At 42.9% G+C, this 19,008-nt stretch overlaps 1 long non-coding RNA gene across 3 annotated transcripts in view; it reads left to right on the top strand.

Moving 5' to 3' along the window:
* LOC132832334 (uncharacterized) overlaps positions 1-19,008 on the top strand; it is a 129,227-nt gene that overhangs the window by 7,750 nt on the left and 102,469 nt on the right. For 2 of the 3 annotated variants that reach the window (XR_009646930.1, XR_009646931.1), the window contains exons 2-3: positions 7,945-8,064; positions 15,512-15,556. This is a non-coding gene — a long non-coding RNA (uncharacterized LOC132832334). Of the gene's footprint in view, positions 1-7,944; positions 8,065-11,236; positions 11,365-15,511; positions 15,557-19,008 lie in introns of all 3 variants that reach the window. The other variant, XR_009646932.1, reaches the window with a different exon arrangement.

The raw sequence follows: 19,008 nt of genomic DNA, 5'->3' as shown, positions 1-19,008 counted from the left end.
TATTGAAGATGGTCATTGCCTGGCATTTGTATGGTAAGAATGTTACTTGCCACTTGTCAGACCATGCCTGGATATTGTCCAGATCTTGTTGCATTTGAACATGGACTGCGTTTCTGATCAAAGTCCAGGAGCTTCAACACAACCATCGGGTTGATCAGAGTCAGGGGGATACGTGACCTTTTAGTCCAGGACATGGGCCTTGGTCAGTCCTCCATGTTGAGTAAAAGCAATCTGAGGAGTAACAATATATTAGTCAGGGAGCTGCACAGGGATTCGTCAGGGATTTGGGGGCTCATCAGTCTGGACTGTCTTTTCTAGTTGGTCAGGAGGCGGGCCATGGGTAGGCCAGGATGATTATCAGGGCAAGCGCTGTGGTGGGAACGTTAGGAAAGTCAGCTATGGGATTGAAGGCAGTATGCTGGGATACAGAGGGGGTTTGAACAGAAAATCATCAATGGGAAATGGCTGGCTAAGCAGCCTTTTACTCTCTATCACTGGTTGCCCTTGAGACAGTGAAACCACTGTAGTTTATTTGATGTAGGTAGACCCACAATGTTATTAGGGAGGGAGTTCCAGAATGTTAACCCAGTGACACTGAAAGAACGGCAATGTATTTCCGAGTCAGGATGGTGAGTGGCTTTGAGGGAAGCTTGCAGATGGTGGTGTTCCCATCTATCTGCTGCCCATGTCTTTTGAAATGTAAAGCTTTGAATGGTAGCTGCTTAAACAGCCTTGGTGACTTGCTAAAGTGGATTTTGTACATGGTAAATACTGCTGCTACAGTGCATTGGTGGTGGAAGAAATCAATGTTTGTGGATATGAAGTCAATCAAGTGGACTATTTTATCCAGCGTAGTGTCAAGATTCTTCAGCATTGTTGGAGCAATACTCAAACAGACAAGTGGGGAATAATCCAACACATTCCTGACCTGTGTGTTGTCGATGGTGGACAGACATTGGGGAGTCAAGAGGTGAGTTACTTGCTGCAGGATTCCTAACTCTGACCTGCTCTTGTAGCCACAGTACTTATAATGACTAGTTCAGTTAGGTTTCTAAAAAGTGAGGACTGCAGATGCTGGAGATCAGAGTCAAAAAGTTTGGTGTTGGAAAAGCACAGTCGGTCAGGCAGCATCCGAGGAGCAGGAGAATTAACGCTTTAGGCACAAGCCCTTCATCAGGAATGTGGAAGGAGAATGGGGCTGAGAGAAAAATTGGAGGGTGGGCTGGAGGTAGGGGGAAGGTAGATGGGAAGGTGATAGGTAGATGAAGGTGGGGGCTGATGGTACTAGGTCAGGGGGGAGGGTGGAGCAGATAGTTGGGAAGAAAGATGGACAGATGGGAGAATTGAAAAGGGCAGTGCCGATTTGGAAAGTTGGATCTGGGATGAGGTGGGAGGAGGAGAGATGAGGAAACTGGTGAAATCAACGTTGATGCTGTTGTGTTTGGAGAGTCCCAAGGTGAAAGATGAGACATTCTTCCTCCAGGCATCAGGTGGCTTGGATTTGGCAGTGGAGGAGGCCAGGACTTGGCAGAGTGGAGGAGGGAGTTAAAGTGATTGGCTACAGAGTTATTTGGTCCATGTTTCCCAGATATGTTCTTTGAAACACCCCCACCAGCCCACTCTCCATTCCTGACACCTTCACTTGTTAAAACTTGTGCCCACACCTCCCCTCTCACCTCTATCCAAGGCCTCAAATGATCTTTCCACATCCAGCAGAGATTTTCCGGCACATCCAAACTCCTCATCTACTGTACCCATTGCTCTTGATGTGGTCTCCTCTACGTTGGGGAGACAGGATGCCAACTTGCAGAACATTTCAGGAAACATCTCTGGATGTGTACAACTCCACCAGCCTGTGGCTGACCACTTCAACAACCCCCTCCCACTCCGCCAAGGACATGCAACTCCCCTGCCTCCTTCACTGCCAAACTCTAGCCAACCAATGCCTGGAGGAAGAATGCCTCAAATTCCACCATGGGACCCTCCAACCGTACAGCATCAACATCGATTTCACCGGTTTCCTTATCTCCCCTCCTCCCTGCCTCATTCCAGATCCAACCCTCCAACTCAGCATCATCTTCTTGAACTGCCCAACCTTCCATCTTCCTTCCCACCTATCCTCTCTGCCCTCCCCCCAACCTATCAACATCATCCCCCCACCTTCATCTATCTATCACATTCTCAGCCCCCTTCCCTCCTACATTCCTGATAAAGGGCTTATACCCGAAACGTTGATTCTATTTATCCTCAGATGCTGCCTGACCTGCTGTGCTTTTTCAGTACCACATTTTTCGACAGTTAAGTTTCTAGCTCTCTGGAGGTTGATATTGCAGTATGTGATGATGGTGATGCCAATGAATGTCAAGGGTGATGGATAAATGTTCTCTTGTTGAGATGGTCATTTCCTGGTACTTTTGAGGCATGAATGGGCTTTGCCTAGTTGATTTTAACCTTACTGTGAATCCTCTTGCAAGGATGCCTACCTTAAAGAAGTTCTCCTCCTCTCTCTACAAAGATGTTAGTGATGCGCTCTCTCACTGCAACCCCCAGGTCATCTCCTCTGCCCTGAAGGTCTTCAACCATGTCCTGAAACAGACTCGAGGAGAAAGTGAGGACTGCAGATGCTGGAGATCAGAGCTGAAAATGTGTTGCTGGAAATGTGTTCCTGAAGAAGGGCTTATGCCCGAAACGTCGATTCTCCTGTTCCTTGGATGCTGCCTGACCTGCTGCGCTTTTCCAGCAACTCATTTTCAGCTCTGAAACAGACTCATCCTACCTGCCAATCTTCCTTCCCACCTCTCTGTTCCACCCTCCTCTCTGACCTATCACCTTCATCCCCATCTCCATCCAACCTATTGCACTCCTAGCTACCTTCTCCCCAGCCCACCCCCCCCCCCTCTCCCATTTATCTCTCCACCCCGGAGGCACCCTGCCTCATTCCTGATGAACGGCTTTTGCCCGAAATGTCGATTTTCCTGCTCTTTGGATGCTGCCTGACCTGCTGTGCTTTTCCAGCACCACTCTAATCTTGACTTTGTCATTTTTCAGTCCAAGATTAGATATTGTCCAGCTTTTGCTGCATTTGAACATGGTTTTGTTAAGTATCTAAAGAGTCACAATTGATATTGAATATTGTGGAATCATTACTGAACATTCAGTAATGCTTTGGAGGAGGAAAGGTTACTGATGAAGCAGCCGAAGATACCCTGAGGACCTCCTGCAGAGATGTCCTGAAGCTGAGCTGACTAGCTTTCAATAAGCACAATTATCTGCCCTTATACCAGTTATGACTCAAGCTGGTGAAGAGTGTTTCTCCTGGTTCCACACTAACTCTAGGTTTGCCAGGCCTCCTTGATGAGACACTCAGTCAAATGTGAGCTTGCTGTAAAGAGCAATCACATCTTTTTCACATCTGGAGTTCAGTTCTTTAGTTCATGCTTGAGTCAAGCTGCGGTGAGGTCAGATACTGAATGGCCTGGTGAAAACCAAGCTAAATGTCTATGAGCAGATTATTGCTAAGCCTCATGCTACTATTGATAACCCTTCCCATTAGTTTACTGAAGGATTGAGGTTGGAGTGATGAGGTGGTAATTGGTTGTGGAGGATTTGTCTTGTCTTTTGCATATAGGACATAACTGGGCAATCATTCACATTGTGGAGTAGATGGCGGTGTTGCATCTGTACTGGAACAGATCGGTTAGGGGTGTGGCAAGTTCTGGATCACACACTCATAGTGCTATTGGTGATTTATTACCAAGGCCCAAGTCTTTTGTGTATCCAGTGCCATCAGCTGTTTCTTGATATTATATGTAATGAATCAAATTAGCTGAAGATGACAACTGTGATGCTGGGTACCTATGGAGGAGGCCAGCAAGGATCATCCAACTCCTCACTTCTGGATGAAAATATTTGCAAATGCTTGAGTCTTACATTTTGCAATGATCTCCTGGGTTCTCCAGCTATTGAGGATCAGGATAATTATGGAGTCTTCTCCTCCTCCAAAGAGTTTTTTAGTTGTCCATCATTCATGGATATGGCAGACTGCAGAGCTTAAGATCTGATCCATTGATGATGGAATCACTTAGTCCTGTCATCGCTTCCTGGTTATGCTGTTTGGCAAGCAAATAGTCCATTTGTGTAACGTCACCAGGTTAACAACTCATTTGCCGGTATGCCTGGCACTGCTGCTAGCATGACCTCCTGCACCTTTCATTTAACCGGAGTCCGTCGCTTGCCTCGATAACCCTCTACAGGATATGCCAGCCAATGAGTTTGGAGATTGTGTTGGAGCACAATGTTGCTGCTGCTGATGGTCAGGTTGTTGCTTGACTACACTGTGAGACAGTTCTCCCAACTTTGGCATGAGCCCCCATATGTTAGAAGGACTCTGCAGGAATGAATTAGTTTGCTGGTATCATTTCTGTAGCAGTTTAGTATAATTGAGTGGCTTGCTTGGCCATGTATGAGTCAACTATATCACTGTAAGTCTGGAGCAACATGTAGGGCAGATTGGATAAAGATGGCACTTTGGCATTACTGAGCCAGATGTGTTTACTTATGACAATTGGCATTGTTTTCACCTTCAGACTTTTAAACTTTTAAAGATCAAAATTCCACCAATGTCATTAAGCCATCAGCTCTTCCTATAATAATTGTGAAGGGACAATTCATTATGTACGAATGGGAGACAATAGAACATTGGAGCCCAAGGGTCTTATGGGAGTAGGGAAGCCATCAAAGATCACTGCCGTCCTAGATATGGGAGGAAGGGGGGGTGTTGGATGTGTCTCAGTCTCTCATCTTCCATTGGATGCTGTGCAGATCAGAGAGGGATGGTGGCATTACACTCTGTTTAGATATGGTGGTTAGAATGCATATCATGATGCTCAGTATGTCTGCAATGGAACATGTTCTTCCACTGGGTCCATCAAGGGCTGTCAAATGTCTCATCCATGTCAGATTTCCTTGCAGGTAAGGACTGAAGATTTGTTGCAATACAGCACAGAGAAGCCGTGATTTCCTCGGATGCTTTGGTCCGGAGAAATAGAAGATACAATGAGGCCATGTGATCAAAGATAAGGATTGTGGGAGCTGCTGCTTTCTGCCATGCTTCAAAGGGAAAAACATCTTCAGCATTCAACAGCATAGCAGCATGAGTCACAGCAACGCAGCCAGAACTTATGTGTGTGAAATATGCGTGGAACGTTCTTTTGCACAGACAGTGGTGGGCACCTGGAATGCATTGCCAGTGGAGGTGGTAGAGGCGGGCATGATAGTGTCATTTAAGATTGTATCTGGACAGATACATGAATAGGCAACGAGCAGAGGGATACAAATCCTTGGAAAATAGGTAACACATTTAGATACAGGAGCTGGGTTAGTACAGGCTTGGAGGGCCGAAGGGCCGGTTCCTGTCCTGTAATTTTCTTTGTTCTTTGCAACCTGATTCAATGGAACTCAGTTGTGTGAAATCACGTTTCACTGCCTCTGGATGTTTTGGCTCTACTGAAGATAGCATTCTCTGTGTAATGGGAGAAAGTGAGGACTGCAGATGCGAGAGATCAGAGGTGAGAGTGTGGTCCTGGAAAAGCACAGCAGGTCAGGCAGCATCCGAGGAGCAAGAGAATCAATGTTTCGGGCATAAGTCCTTCATCAGGATTCAGGTCAGATGCTGCCTGACCTGCTGTGCTTTTCCAGCATCACATTCCTCATTTAATCCCAGTTACAAAGGTATCTTAACAGTTTGACCTCTTTACGCCTTTCCTGTTGTTCAATGCATATTAACCGTACCTACTGATGGAAATCAAAAGAACTGCAGATGCTGTAATTCAGAAACAAAAACAAATGGCTCGAACCAACACCCATTCCTAGATGTGATGGTACAGAGAACACCGAATGGAGAATTCACCACAAAGGTACACAGGAAAGCCACACACACAGACCAAGTCCTGAACTACAAAAGCAACCACCCTAACACACACAAAAGAAGTTGCATCAAGACACTGTGAAAAGGGCCACAACACACTGCAGTACACCAGAACTGCAAAAAGAGGAAGAAGAACACCCATACAATGTATTCGTCAAAAACGGATACCCCCACAATTTCATCAACAGATGCCTAAGGGAAAGACAACGGATTGAGGACATGCCACAACCCAAAGGACTAGCCACACTACCATATATCAAGAACGTTTCTGAACTGACAGCCAGACTACTATGACCACTAGGACTCATATCAGCAAACAAATCAACAGCCACTCTCAGACAACAACTCACCAGGACAAAGGACCCGATACCCAGCATGATTAAAACCAATGTAGTGTGCAAAATCCCATGCAAGGACTGCACAAAACACTACATAGGACAAACAGGAAGACAGCTAACGATCCACATCCATGAACACCAACTAGCCACGAAACATCACGACCAGCTATCCTTAGTAGCCACACATCCAGATGACAAGCAACATGAGTTCGACTGGGATAACACTACTATTATAGGACAAGCCAAACAGAGAACAGCCAGGGAATTCCTAGAGGCATGGCACTCATCCACAGATTCTATCAACAAACACATCAACCTGGACCCAATATACCGGCCACTGCAGCGGACAGCTGGAACTGACAACTGGAAGCAGCAGAGATAAACCACTATAAATGCCGGAGGAAAGATCACAGAAGTGCTTCACAGGAGGCTCCCAAGCACTGAGGATGTCACCTAGACAGGGGATGAAATGTCTGCAACACAAATTCCCAGCTCGGCAAACAGATCCAACTCATTTATACAAATGATGAAAAGTAGAGGACCCAGCACCGATCCTTGGTCACAGAGAGGAAGGGTCACACATCTCGAAAAGTTAACTCTCTCCAAAGATGCTGACAGACCTGCTGAGCTTTCCTGTCAATTTCTGTTTTTGTGTTTGATGGAAGTCTTCACAACATATGATGCTTTTTCATCTAACCATGAGAAATATGCTTTATAATCCAAACTCTGTGGAAAGAACAGCTATCATTCAGATAGAGTTAGAACATTGTGTAATGGTAAGGATAGGCAGCCTTTCTAACTTCATTCTCACAGGTGCAGCTAAAAGTCACTGACAGATCTGATGTGTGTATATTCATACGTTTTATTTTTGAGTTATCTTGAATCATGATTTTGACTTAAACTGTTTTAACCTTAGGTACACAACCAGGAATAATTATGTACAATTTGGGACTTTGATATTGTGACCCATTGAGAGATCATAATGTACAAAGTGCACAAATATGAAAATGATTGTTGAGTTTGAGAATTTTTTTCTGATTTTCAGTTTAAGTGAAATATTGTTGGGAATTTATTTATATTTAGGTAGTTGTGAAAAGCAGAGAAGATTTGTATTTCAAAGGTTAAAATACAACCTTGAAGAACTGTACATTACAATTGCAAGAGAGTCTGATAATTGATCCTTCTTTATATTTTAAAGTACTTCAATTTAACCAGATTACAGCTGAAATCTTCCAATGTTCCATGTCTAAATTAAAGTCACTTGCATGGTGGGGATTTTCCAGACTTGCCTGAAGTGAATAGAAACACACATGTGGGTGTTTAATTACATTGGAATCTAAGATTCTTTTTACCAATGGCAGTATAAGTTTTGATTTTAATTTTGAACAAAGTTTCAGGCAGGTCAGCCTTCCAAAAGTGATGGTCAGGAAACTCCTTTTCAATAATAAATCTATCATAAACACCCATTAACACTGCAGCTCAATGGAAAGAAACAGCTGTTTACAAACCCAGCCATTGGTATATGAAGCATATACTTGAAGAGATTGAGGTCTTTATGATTCTACAGCAAGTACTTTCTCATTCCTGCTGAGATGTTTTTCTTAGCAGTCTCACTTAGATTGTGCGTCATAAGTTGTTATTAAAAAATTCAGCCGGTTATGGCCATTTTTTCCTCTGTAGGGCCATTCACTGAACTCAGTTTTGTGGTGCCTAAAGGAGAGAAGGAGAAGGTGGAGGCACGTCCAGTAGCAACCACAACAGGGCCGTCAGACTCTGGGAGAGAAACCAGCCCCTGAAAAGGTAAACTGGGGTCTTTTGTGTCATTATGTGGTCTACTGTAGACATTGCAGCTACCTACAAATATCTACAAGGCAATGACCAAGGACAGCATCACCTACATCCAATTGCTCCTGCAGGAAGCTCTGTTGTCGCTCGGCTTAGGAGGATTCACTGTAACCTTAGTGTTAAAGATCACAGCAGGACTGACCTTTCTCAGCACCAGCTCCTTTCACACTTCACTTAGGGAACTCCTGTGGCATCTCACAATCGACCATTTGCAAGGGCATCGCGAGCTCACTGATGTCCTTTACAGGAAAGAAATGCAGTTTGTCCAGTTCATTCAGGGAGGCAAACTGCACATGCCATCAAATTGGTAGCCATTGCTGGTTTCCATTGGGTCTGAAGTGCTTACTGAGAACTCCCTGGCATCACCCAGTCAAATTTGTGAACAGGAAGGAATTTAATTCCCTCAAAGGCCAGCTTGTTTGTGACAACAGCAACAATTCTTGCAGGTGTACATTATCTTTCCAAGAAGCGGATATAATGCCTACATTCTACAAAACTCCCTAGAATTTTAAATGTTTACACCCTCCCTTCCCCCTGATACCTCCCACAAATGGTAAAAGGGTACTCCTAGAAGACATCACTAATGATCCCAATACACAACTCAATATAATGCTGCTTATATATCCACAGGGGCCATTGTTAAGCAGACAACTGGTCTCCTGAGGATGTGGTTCCGCTGACTGGACTGTAAAGGCAGAGCACTCCAATACTTGCTAGACTGTACCTCCTGGACAGTGATTGTTTACTGTATGCTGCATGACTGGGCTAAATAGGACCACCAACTTGGCAGAATGGGGAATTGATAACAGGATTCCAATAGAGGTGCTTGGGGAGGCATCACTAATAATAATAATGAAAAAGCCAAAGTCATAGAGACATGGCAGACAAGCCAATAACGATCAAATTTGAGGCTGGCTGATGTTTGTGAAACATTAATGACACTCAGAGTTGGGAGGCAATGTCTGATATGCAATCCTGCTGTAAAGAGAATCTTTATTTTCTACCTTTTTCACTCAAGCTCTTTCCTTTGGAATTCAATGGAAGGGTTCTTTAAGCATCGCTCCAATGACCTCTACTCTGTTTCTGGAGCACAGGAGCGATGGGAGTTCTGAAGAAAAAGGTGTGGTGCACACAGTGTAAACAAACCAGTGAAGAAGGGGAATTCGTTTACTGCAAAATATTCAAGAGTCTCCACAATACTCATTTACACTCCAAACTCACATCTCTTGCCAGAGGTTGCATGTTCTTGAGATCATGTAATCTCAGAAGGCAGTAGAGTCTGGGCATAGCTCCAGAATGTGCAGACATAAGCATTCACAGCGATCAGTAGCTTTCAGGGCTGGCTTTAACAGCAGCAGAAAAGAAATGGAAATCTTACCAGATAGAATCACAATGTTAATGCAGGACAAATGCTGTATTTTTGTCTCAAATGTTTTTTTCTCAGTTGATCTCTCAAAAGTGCTTCAACGCTCTTTCATTCATTTTCCCCTGTCATTACACCTTGCTGTGCTTCTGACTCTCTTGCCTCAGATAGAGTCATAGAACCTTGCAGCATGGAACTAAACCCTTGGGTCCAATTCGACAATGCTGACCAGGTTTCTCAAACTAAATTAGTCCCATTTGTCTGCATTTGACCAATATCCCTCCAAAACTTCCTGATTTCTATACCTGTGCAGATGCCTTTTAAATGTTGTAACTGTACTTGTCTCTGCCATTTCCTCTCACAGCTCATTCCATACACGGAAGACCCTCTGTGTGAAAAAGTTGTCCCTCACGTCCCTTTTAAATTTTTCCCCCCTCACCTTAAACCTAAACCGTCTCATTTTAAACCCCCCTACTCTATCTCTGCCTTTTATGATCTTATAAACTTCTTTAAATTCACCCCTCAAACTCCTGTTCTCCAGGACGAAAAGTCCCAGTCTATCCAGCCTGTTGTTATAATTCAAACCATTCGGTCCTCGTATCATCCTTGTAAATCATTTCTGCATCCTTTCCAGTTTAATAATAGCCTTTCTATGGCAGGGCGACTAGAAACATATGCAGAGCTCTTAAAAGTGGCCTCACCAATGTCCTGTACAGCCACAACATGACATCCTAACTCTTCTACTCTGACCAATGATGGCAAGCATGGCAAATGCCTTCTTCTCCACCCTGTTTACCTATGACATCACTTTCAAGCAACTATATACCTGAACTCCTAAGTCAATACTCCCCAAGGCCCTACCATTAACTGTGTAAGTCCTGTCCTGGTTTGTCTTACCAAAATGCAACACCGTACATTTATTTAAATTAGATTCTATCTGCCACTCTTGTCGATTGGCCCAGCTGACTAACATCCTGTTGTACTCTTAAATACCCTTCTCCACTGATGAGGGGCTTTTGCCCGAAACATCGATTTTCCTGCTCCTCGGATGCTGCCTAACCTGCTGTGCTTATCCAGCACCACTCTGATCTAAACTCTGGTTTCCAGCATCTGCAGTCCTCACTTTAACCTTCTCCACTGTCTACTATGCCACCAATTTTGGTGTTATCCCCAAATTATTAACCATGCTTGCTGTTTTCTCATCCAAATCATTTATAAATGACCAACAGCAATGGACTCAGCACTGATCTCTGTGGAACACTGCTGGTCACATGCCTCCAGTCTGAAAAACAACCCTTTACCATCACCTTTTGTCTCTTACCGTGAATATGTCATGTCATGATACCATCTAGTTCATTTTAGGTGTATTCCAAAATCTGGACAACAATACAGTGCATCTGGTTCCTTGGTTGTCCAGCTAATTCCAAGATGTCTTCTCAAAAGGGGGTCAATATTTTGATGTTGGGCATTTTTCAACACCCAAAACTCCACCATGCCCCTTTCTCTGCATCTGCCTGCAAAATTGTCATTGGACCTCAGAGTTTTGTCTGAATGACATGATTTTTGTCAATGAATGCAGAAGTTTCATCTGAGCCTCAACTATTCTTCTAACAGGGTTCAAATCTCTTGAGGTCTTTTCATTCAACGGCTATCGGGTCTTAGGACCATTGTGGACCTTTGTTTCCAATTAGTACGCAAATCGTAAGGGGTTGATTTTCTGTATCACTTAACAAAATAACTCGTCATTTTTTTTATTGCTGCAAGAACTTCCGAGGTCCAAGTATGGCAGTAGCTTCCAGAAGCAGAAGCTATTCATCAGGATGTCAATCGTTGTTTGCAGAATAGACAGGCAGAAGGCTGGAAGAACACAGCAAGCCAAGCAGCGTCAAAAGGTGGAGAAGTTGATGTTTTGGACGTTACCCTTCCTCAGGACTGGGCGTGGGTGTGGGGAGAGCAGCAGATAAAGGGGGTGTTGGGGGCAGGGTGGTGAGGTGGGAATAGGTGAAGACAGGTAGAGGGTATGACCTGGTTGGTCAATGGGAGAAATGAACTTGGTTGGTGACAGGGAGCAGTGGAAGAGAGGGAGAGGGAGTTGGGGGGATGGAGAGGGAAGTTATTTGAAATGTTGAGTCCTCCAGGTTGTAGGCTGCCCAGGCAGAAGTTGAGGTGTTGTTCCTCCAATTTGTGCTGTTGTTCTTTTTGGCAATGGAGAAGGTCAAGGACTGTCATGTTAGAAAGGGAGTGGTTGGGAGAATTGAAATGGGCGCTGACTGGGAGGTCCTGCCGGCCCTTGTGGATCCAGCTGCAATGCTCGTGAGCCATTCCCTAAGTTTATGTTCAGTCTCCCCGATGTAGAGAAGACCATACTAAGAGCATCTGATGGAGTAAACTAGGTTGGAGGAGAGGCAGGTGAACCTCTGTCTCACCTGGAAGGACTATTCGGGGCCCTGGATGAAGGTGGGGGGGGGGGGGCAGTGTTATGCAGAGCCTCCCAGCAGCTGAATCTAGGAACTATTGCTCTGAATGCATTTTAAATCCTGTTAGGAGGTCTGCTGTGTTCCAATTTAAACTAGGGACTTTTGTGGGTATTGTGACAAGATGCCGTTTGACCTTTCCTTTCTATAAATGTACCACATATTCTGAGCACTTGCCATTTTCAAGTGACTTAAACTGACTTCTCAGCAGAGAGTGGTCTGCCTACCAGATAGCTATGCACTCAGCATTCTCTGAGCAAATGCACTAAGTTTTGTTCTGTGGCAGGATCTAAGATTGAATTTACTTTCTGACTGTTCAAGCACAAATTGGCCTCCAGTGCTATTCTCCACATCATGTTAATGATCAACAATCAATCACTCTCAAGGATGGATTAACTCTGTGGATTAATCTATTTAACACAGTAAAGCACATTTTAAATTATGAAGCAGGCATCATAGCAATCTAACTGATTTCTCACAACACCAGGTTATAGTCCAACAGGCTTATTTGGAACCCCAGCTTTCGGAGAGTTGCTCCTTCGTCGGGTGGTTGTGGAGGACAAGATCGTAAGACACAGAATTTATAGCAAAAGTTTCAGTGTGATGCAACTGAAATTAGATATTGAAAAACACCTGGATTGTTTGTTAAGTCTCTTATCTTTTAGAATGACCGTTTTGGTTTCAGTTCTTTCGTATGTAAATCTCAAAGTTCTTTTTAAAGTTACATTCTCAGGTGAACTTTAACAATAGGTGCCATGTCGACCCAGATAGTGCATTGAAGGTGTGAGGTGCCTTGCGTGAGGCTGTCTGTGCCCCAGTGTTCAGACTGATTCTATTTCTAAAAAAAGGACTTACAGAATCTTACATGTATTCATGCAGTTTTTGAGCAAAATAAAATATAACTCTACAAATATAAATTCATCCCAAAAATTTATATGTGTGTGTGTGTTGTATGTGTATATGTGTGTGTGTGGGGGGGTAGGTGGGGGGGAGGTATTAATGTCTGAGATACTATTTGCATGTATGTGAGTGTGAGTGTAAAGGGGTTTAAGTTTGTGGGAGGATGCATGTGTGGGTATGAGTATGGATATGTACATGTGAGTGTATGAGAGAGAGCTTGTGTATGAGAGAGGGAGGTGTGTGTGTGTGTGCAGTGGGGTCACCTGTAGTGTGACATTAACCATTCCCATGGGTACTGAACTTGGCTATCAGTGTCTGCTCAGCTACTTTGCATTGTTGCCTGTCCCAAAGTCCACCTTGGAGGACGGTCACCTGAAGGTCCAAGGTTGAATGTCCCAGACAGCCGACTGGGAGGGAACACTCCTGTTTGTTGAGTGTTGTGCAGTGTCCATTCATCCTTTGCCGTAGCCTCTGCTCAGTCTCGCCAATGTACCATGCCTCAGTGTATCCTTGCCTGCAGTATATGGATAGACAATGTTGGCCGGGTCACATGAGTACCTGCTGTGTACATATTGGGTGGTGTCCCCACATGTAATGGTGGTATCCATGTTGATACTCTGACTCATCTTGTAGTATCTGCCATGACAGGGTTGTATGGTGAGATGAGAGACTTAACAAACAATGCAGGTCTTTTTCAATATATAATTTCAGTTGCATCACACTATAAACATTTGCTATAAATTCTGTGTCTTATGATCTTATACTTCACAACCACCTGATGAAGAAACAGCATTCAGAAAGCTAGTGCTTCCAAATAAACGTGTTGGACCATAGCCTGGTGTTGTGTGATTTTTAACATTGTCCACCCAGTCTTACACCAACATCTCTAAATCATAACCAATTTCTGTGGGTGCAGCTGCAAACTCAAAGCAGACTAACTGACAGGCAGTCACAACATTGTATACATACTACACATGAAGTCCTTAAAGGTGAATTATCTTAAAAAGCAAACTTGTACAACCACCATATACCAATATCTTAATCTTATATTTAAAACCTGCAACTAGCTTCTAAAATCATCTCATGTACCAGTAGGAACAGTAAGGCAGATAAGCCAGTCAAAAGATTGGGGACTGCTCAAGAAGTGAGAAGACCATCTGTGGTGTCACATTTAGATCATTTAGCAGGAGTACAGGGTGAGAACTATTGAATTAAATCAGGCCAAGCTGACATTGAAGATCAATATCTTAGGCCAAATATACCTTTAAAACATAAGAAGTAGATAATATTATTTTAGCAGTGCAAATGGGTCGTAACATATTTATTTTATAAATAGTCAATTGATAAATGAGAGCACCAGAACAGTTATAACCTGGTCCAAATGCCAGTGCAAATGATGAAGTTTTAATGTATCAAACCATGACTGCTATCATTAATGACTAGCTCATCCGAGTCTGGTTCACTCAAAAGACATGTCCCAGTGTCATGGATAAAAGGAGTTATGATATTATGAATTTTTGTAAAATAAAACTAATCTGACTTTACCCAGAGTCAGTGGCTAAACATACATTTAATGTCCTAAGTTAATTGACCATACAGCTGTGATCTATAAGTGAAATAAGAGAGACATCCCCACTCATGTAAAGACTCTCGAAATTCCACACAATGGAGATGGGAAAATTAAAATTTTAGAGAGAAAGAGAATATGTGAGGAAGAACTTGAAACAGGGTGCAATATAATTGACTTAACGTTGTGGAATATTTGATTCCTCAAAGTTAACATACCGCTATTTTGAGTTTTGAACTATACAAAGAAATATGGCTAGGAGTAGGTGAAATTCTCAGAAAACTTTGATGAACACATTCAGAGAGTGAGCTTTGACTGAAGGACAAAGAGAAAGTTTATTCAGAAATCATGTTTGATTAGATTTGATTATTGCCATCTGTTCATTTAATGTGAGAGGGGGAAAGTTCAAAGGAGAAGTGAGGGGCAAGTTTTTTTTTACAGACACAGTCTGGAATACGCTGCCAGGGTAGTGATAGAGGCAGATACGATAAGGGCATTTAAGGGACTTTTGGATAAGCACATGAATTTGCAAGGAATGGAGGGATATGGAGGGATATGGATCAATGGCAGGCAGAAGGGATTAGTTTCATTTGGCATTATGTTCAGCACAACATTGTGGGCTAAAGGGCCTGTTCCTGTGCTGCACTGTACTATGTTCTATGTACCAAGATACAATGAAAAGTATTGTTTTGCATGTCATCCAGGCAAATCATACCGTACACCAGTACATTGGGGTTGAAAGAAAGTCAGGCAATGTAGAATCATTGAAACCAAAGAACTAGTAAAGAACAATGAACCTTCTCTCTCTCTATCCTCCAAAATCTGTGGTCCTGCTGGTATATCAGAAGACACCAATTATCCTAAAACCAACCACTTTGGCTGGCAGGGATTCCAAAATCAAGACTGTTCCCAGAAAATATGCCAATCTGAATCCAAACACAGTCAGGGTAGGAAGTCTTTCAAAATGCTTATGGAATCAATTAAGTCCTCAAGAAAATAATTCTCAGAATTTATTTTATCTCCAACTTTGGGAATGAATTAATCTTTCCTTGATTTAAAGCTGTTGTTAACATTTAATTTATTTATAATGTTTTTCAGCTTGACTGGATCTATCCATGTGCGTACAATGCTGCAAATGTTCAGGTAATGGAATATTCTACAGTGTTCACTTTATCATCTCATAAACTGGCTTCAATCATGAATGCATCCTTGATTTTGAGATCCAAGGAGCCAAAGTCCTACCTTGACCTCATGAGCACATAGCTAGATCTTTTATAGAACTTCTGGGCATTGAAGCGAGATTCTTGTTGATCAATGGTGAGTTGCCCATGAAGAAGGATGATTGCTTGTGAACCACCTCGTTAGTGGCACGGTGGCACAGTGTTTAGCACTGCTGCCTCACAGCATCAGGATCCCAGGTTCAATTCCAGCCTCGGGTGACTGACTGTGTGGAGTTTGCACATTCTCCCCGTGTCTGCGTAGGTTTCCTCCGGGTACTCTGGTTTCCTCCCACAATCCAAAGATGTGCAGGTTAGGTGAATTGGCCATGTGAAATTGCCCATTGTGTTAGGTGAATTAGTCAGAGGGAAAATGGGTCTGGGTGGGTTACTCTTCAGAAGGTCAGTGTGGACTTATTGGGCCAAAGAGCCTGTTTCCACACTGTGGGGAACCTTAAAAAAATACTGCACATCTCACCTTATTAATATGCTCACATTTCTATCTTACCATCCACGGAACAAACTCGCAGCTGTGAATTCCCAACATGAAAATCAGAGCGGATACCTGGCACCCTCAGCTCACTGTTTTCTGCAAAGTACACCAGGCACTAACATCTCAGGGGCACACTGCCACATGCATCTCACTTGTATAGACATTGAAATCTATCATGTACCAGCCTTCATGAATCCTCATGGCACATCCCCGAGCCATCTACAGTACACTTCCGCACTTCAATGCTGCACCTCAGGGTGCAGTGGCAACTCTCCCTGGATAGTAACTTTACTCCCAGAAACATGCAGTCACCTCATAAACTGGACCAGACTGCATCTCCAGCCTGTTCATTTGCTGTCTTGGTGCTCATTCATTTTGAATCTACCTGGATGCTCACTGTAGCCCTGCCCATGAAACTCGATGGAACTGATATTCAGCCAAAAAAATTAAGATTCAGCCAAAACTTCCCTCTCAACCGTTGAATATTTTTGGTTTCTAGAGTTTCTTTATCAAATCACTGGCAGGCAGTTTTGATTCACATTTCATCATCTTACGGTAAAACAGAACTCACACTGATGTCACTGGCATCAACAGCCAGTCTGAATGACTTTTCATGACCCAGTGTGATGAAATCTGGTGTAGTTGTCAGCATAGTTTTCAAGTAGACAAAGTGACTCTGACATTCTTGTGTGTCATCAAATTTTCTGTTTTTCTTCAGCAAATTTGTTAGAGGTGACTCAACACTGCTGAAGTTCAGAGGAAATTCTCCCCAAAAATCCATTCATTCCAACACAATGCCAAATTGTGTGTTTTGTCCTAGGCATACTAGAATAGCTATCACTTTCACTTCCTTAGATGTTACTTGACCTTGTCTGACAGGGTGGTCCAAATAAGTCACTTTTGTTTTGATAAATTCGCTCTGAGCCACATTTATAGCCAAAATAGCTTTCTGCAGCCAATCAATTTGTTTAACCGAGTGATGTAAATGCTCTTCCTGAGTTTGGCGAAAACCAAGCAATTCGATGTTAACTGACCAGTTACAAAGTCCTTCAGTGACTTTATTGGTTAGTCACTGGGACTTTGCTGGAACATTTTTCATTCAGAACAGTTTGACTTTTAATTGCTAATGTCCATTCAGTGTTCCAAAAGTTGATGGGCCAGATTTTCCACTGGCCAGACAGTTGTTGTTTCAGTGTAGACCAGAAATGCAGTAATAAATTAACAAAAAGAGGTCCCTTCTCTATCACATATATGAGTATGGCTTAACTGAGTGTTTGATAGCTTTTCTTTCATTATTTACCCAACTGAGCTGAGACTTTGGTAGCTTTGGATAATCATTTCAGAGTTCTAAAAGCCACTTCTGACCTGGAATTTTCAAACTTAACCCGTACGCTTAGCTAATCAATTTCCTAACTGTTCCGAACTAACCCATTTCTCTTACATCTGACCACAGTCAGATCTTCTGTGTACAGCCCCAAAAGCATTCCAATCTGTGGGTTTTCCCGAAGCAAAAAAAAATCAATTTCTCATCCTTCTAAATCAAATCTTTCAATGTTTGCTTTGAGCAACCATAATACTCTCACAGTACAAATAAATTCACAATATCACTCTAGGCCTCCAATCTCTCACACATTCTGGCTTAAAAATCATGGCTCCAGAATGACTCACAAGTTAATTTTGAAAACTCTGAGCAAAATCCATGGGCCAGTTCAAAATCCAAACCTTAAAATAAATGATATTATTATATGTAAACACAAACCTTACATAACAGATCTCCTTGCTGTTAAAACTGTTGTCTGAGAAAAGTTACTTGGAACATATTATGGTCATTTAACACATTTGTGTGCATTCAGTGTGATGTTTCCTAATTTCTTCTACTCGCTTTGTCATTGCAGACCTTGTCATCAAAAAATTATAGAAATCTACCTTCTTGATAAAATTAATGTTCTTTTACTGGTTGTTTATGGAAATGCATGATGTGGAGTCCACAGATAGTTGATGTTTTCCTATGATACAAACTGGGTAGAAGGGTGTGCAAGAGGAGGTTGCAGGGAAGTTTCAGTGTGATCTGGATAAGCTAAGTAAGTAGACAAATGCATGGCAAATTAAGTGTAATGTGGATAAATGTGAGGTTATCCACTTTGGTAGGAACAACAGGCAGGCAGATAGTTATCTGAGTGGTAACAGATTGGAAAAGAAGGAGCTGCAATGAGACCTGGGTGTCCTCATACACTAGTCGCTGAAAATAAACGTATGGATGCAGCAGGTGGTAATGAAGGTGAATGGTATGTTGACCTTCATAGTGAGAAACTTTGAGTACAGAAGCAGGTATCTTGCTGCAACTGTACAGGTCCTGAGTAAGTTGTCACCCAAAGTATTGTGTGCAATGTTGGTCCCCTTAACTGAGAAAGAATGTTCTCACTATTGACAGAGTACAATGAAAGTTTACCAGACAGATGCTGAACTCTTGTGCAGGGAGGCAGGAGATTGTTTAGGACTATGTTCATTTGAGTTTAGAAGAATTAGGGCAGATCTCATAATTACTTATAAAATTCTATGAGGATTAGTCAGGGAAGGTGTAGGAAAGATATTCTCAATGACTGGTGAGCCTTGAACCCAGGTTCAAGTCTCAAGATAACAGGTAGGCATTTTTAGAACAGAAATGAGAAGTTTCTTTACCTGCAGAGTGGTGAAAGTGAGGACTGCAGATGCTGGAGACCAGAGTTGAAAAGCATGGTGCTGGAAAAGCACTCATTCCTGAAGAAGGGCTCATGACTCATTCCTGAAGAAGGGCTTATGCCCGAAATGTCGATTCTCCTGCTTCTCGGATGCTGCCTGGCCTGCAGAGTGGTGAGCCTCTGGAATTCTGTGCCATAGAAAGTGGT

The sequence above is a fragment of the Hemiscyllium ocellatum genome, chromosome 34 (assembly GCF_020745735.1).
Source record: "Hemiscyllium ocellatum isolate sHemOce1 chromosome 34, sHemOce1.pat.X.cur, whole genome shotgun sequence".
Lineage (NCBI taxonomy): Eukaryota > Metazoa > Chordata > Chondrichthyes > Orectolobiformes > Hemiscylliidae > Hemiscyllium > Hemiscyllium ocellatum.
Note: the sequence above shows the minus strand (reverse complement) of the source record. Positions and strands in the feature narration are given on the sequence as shown.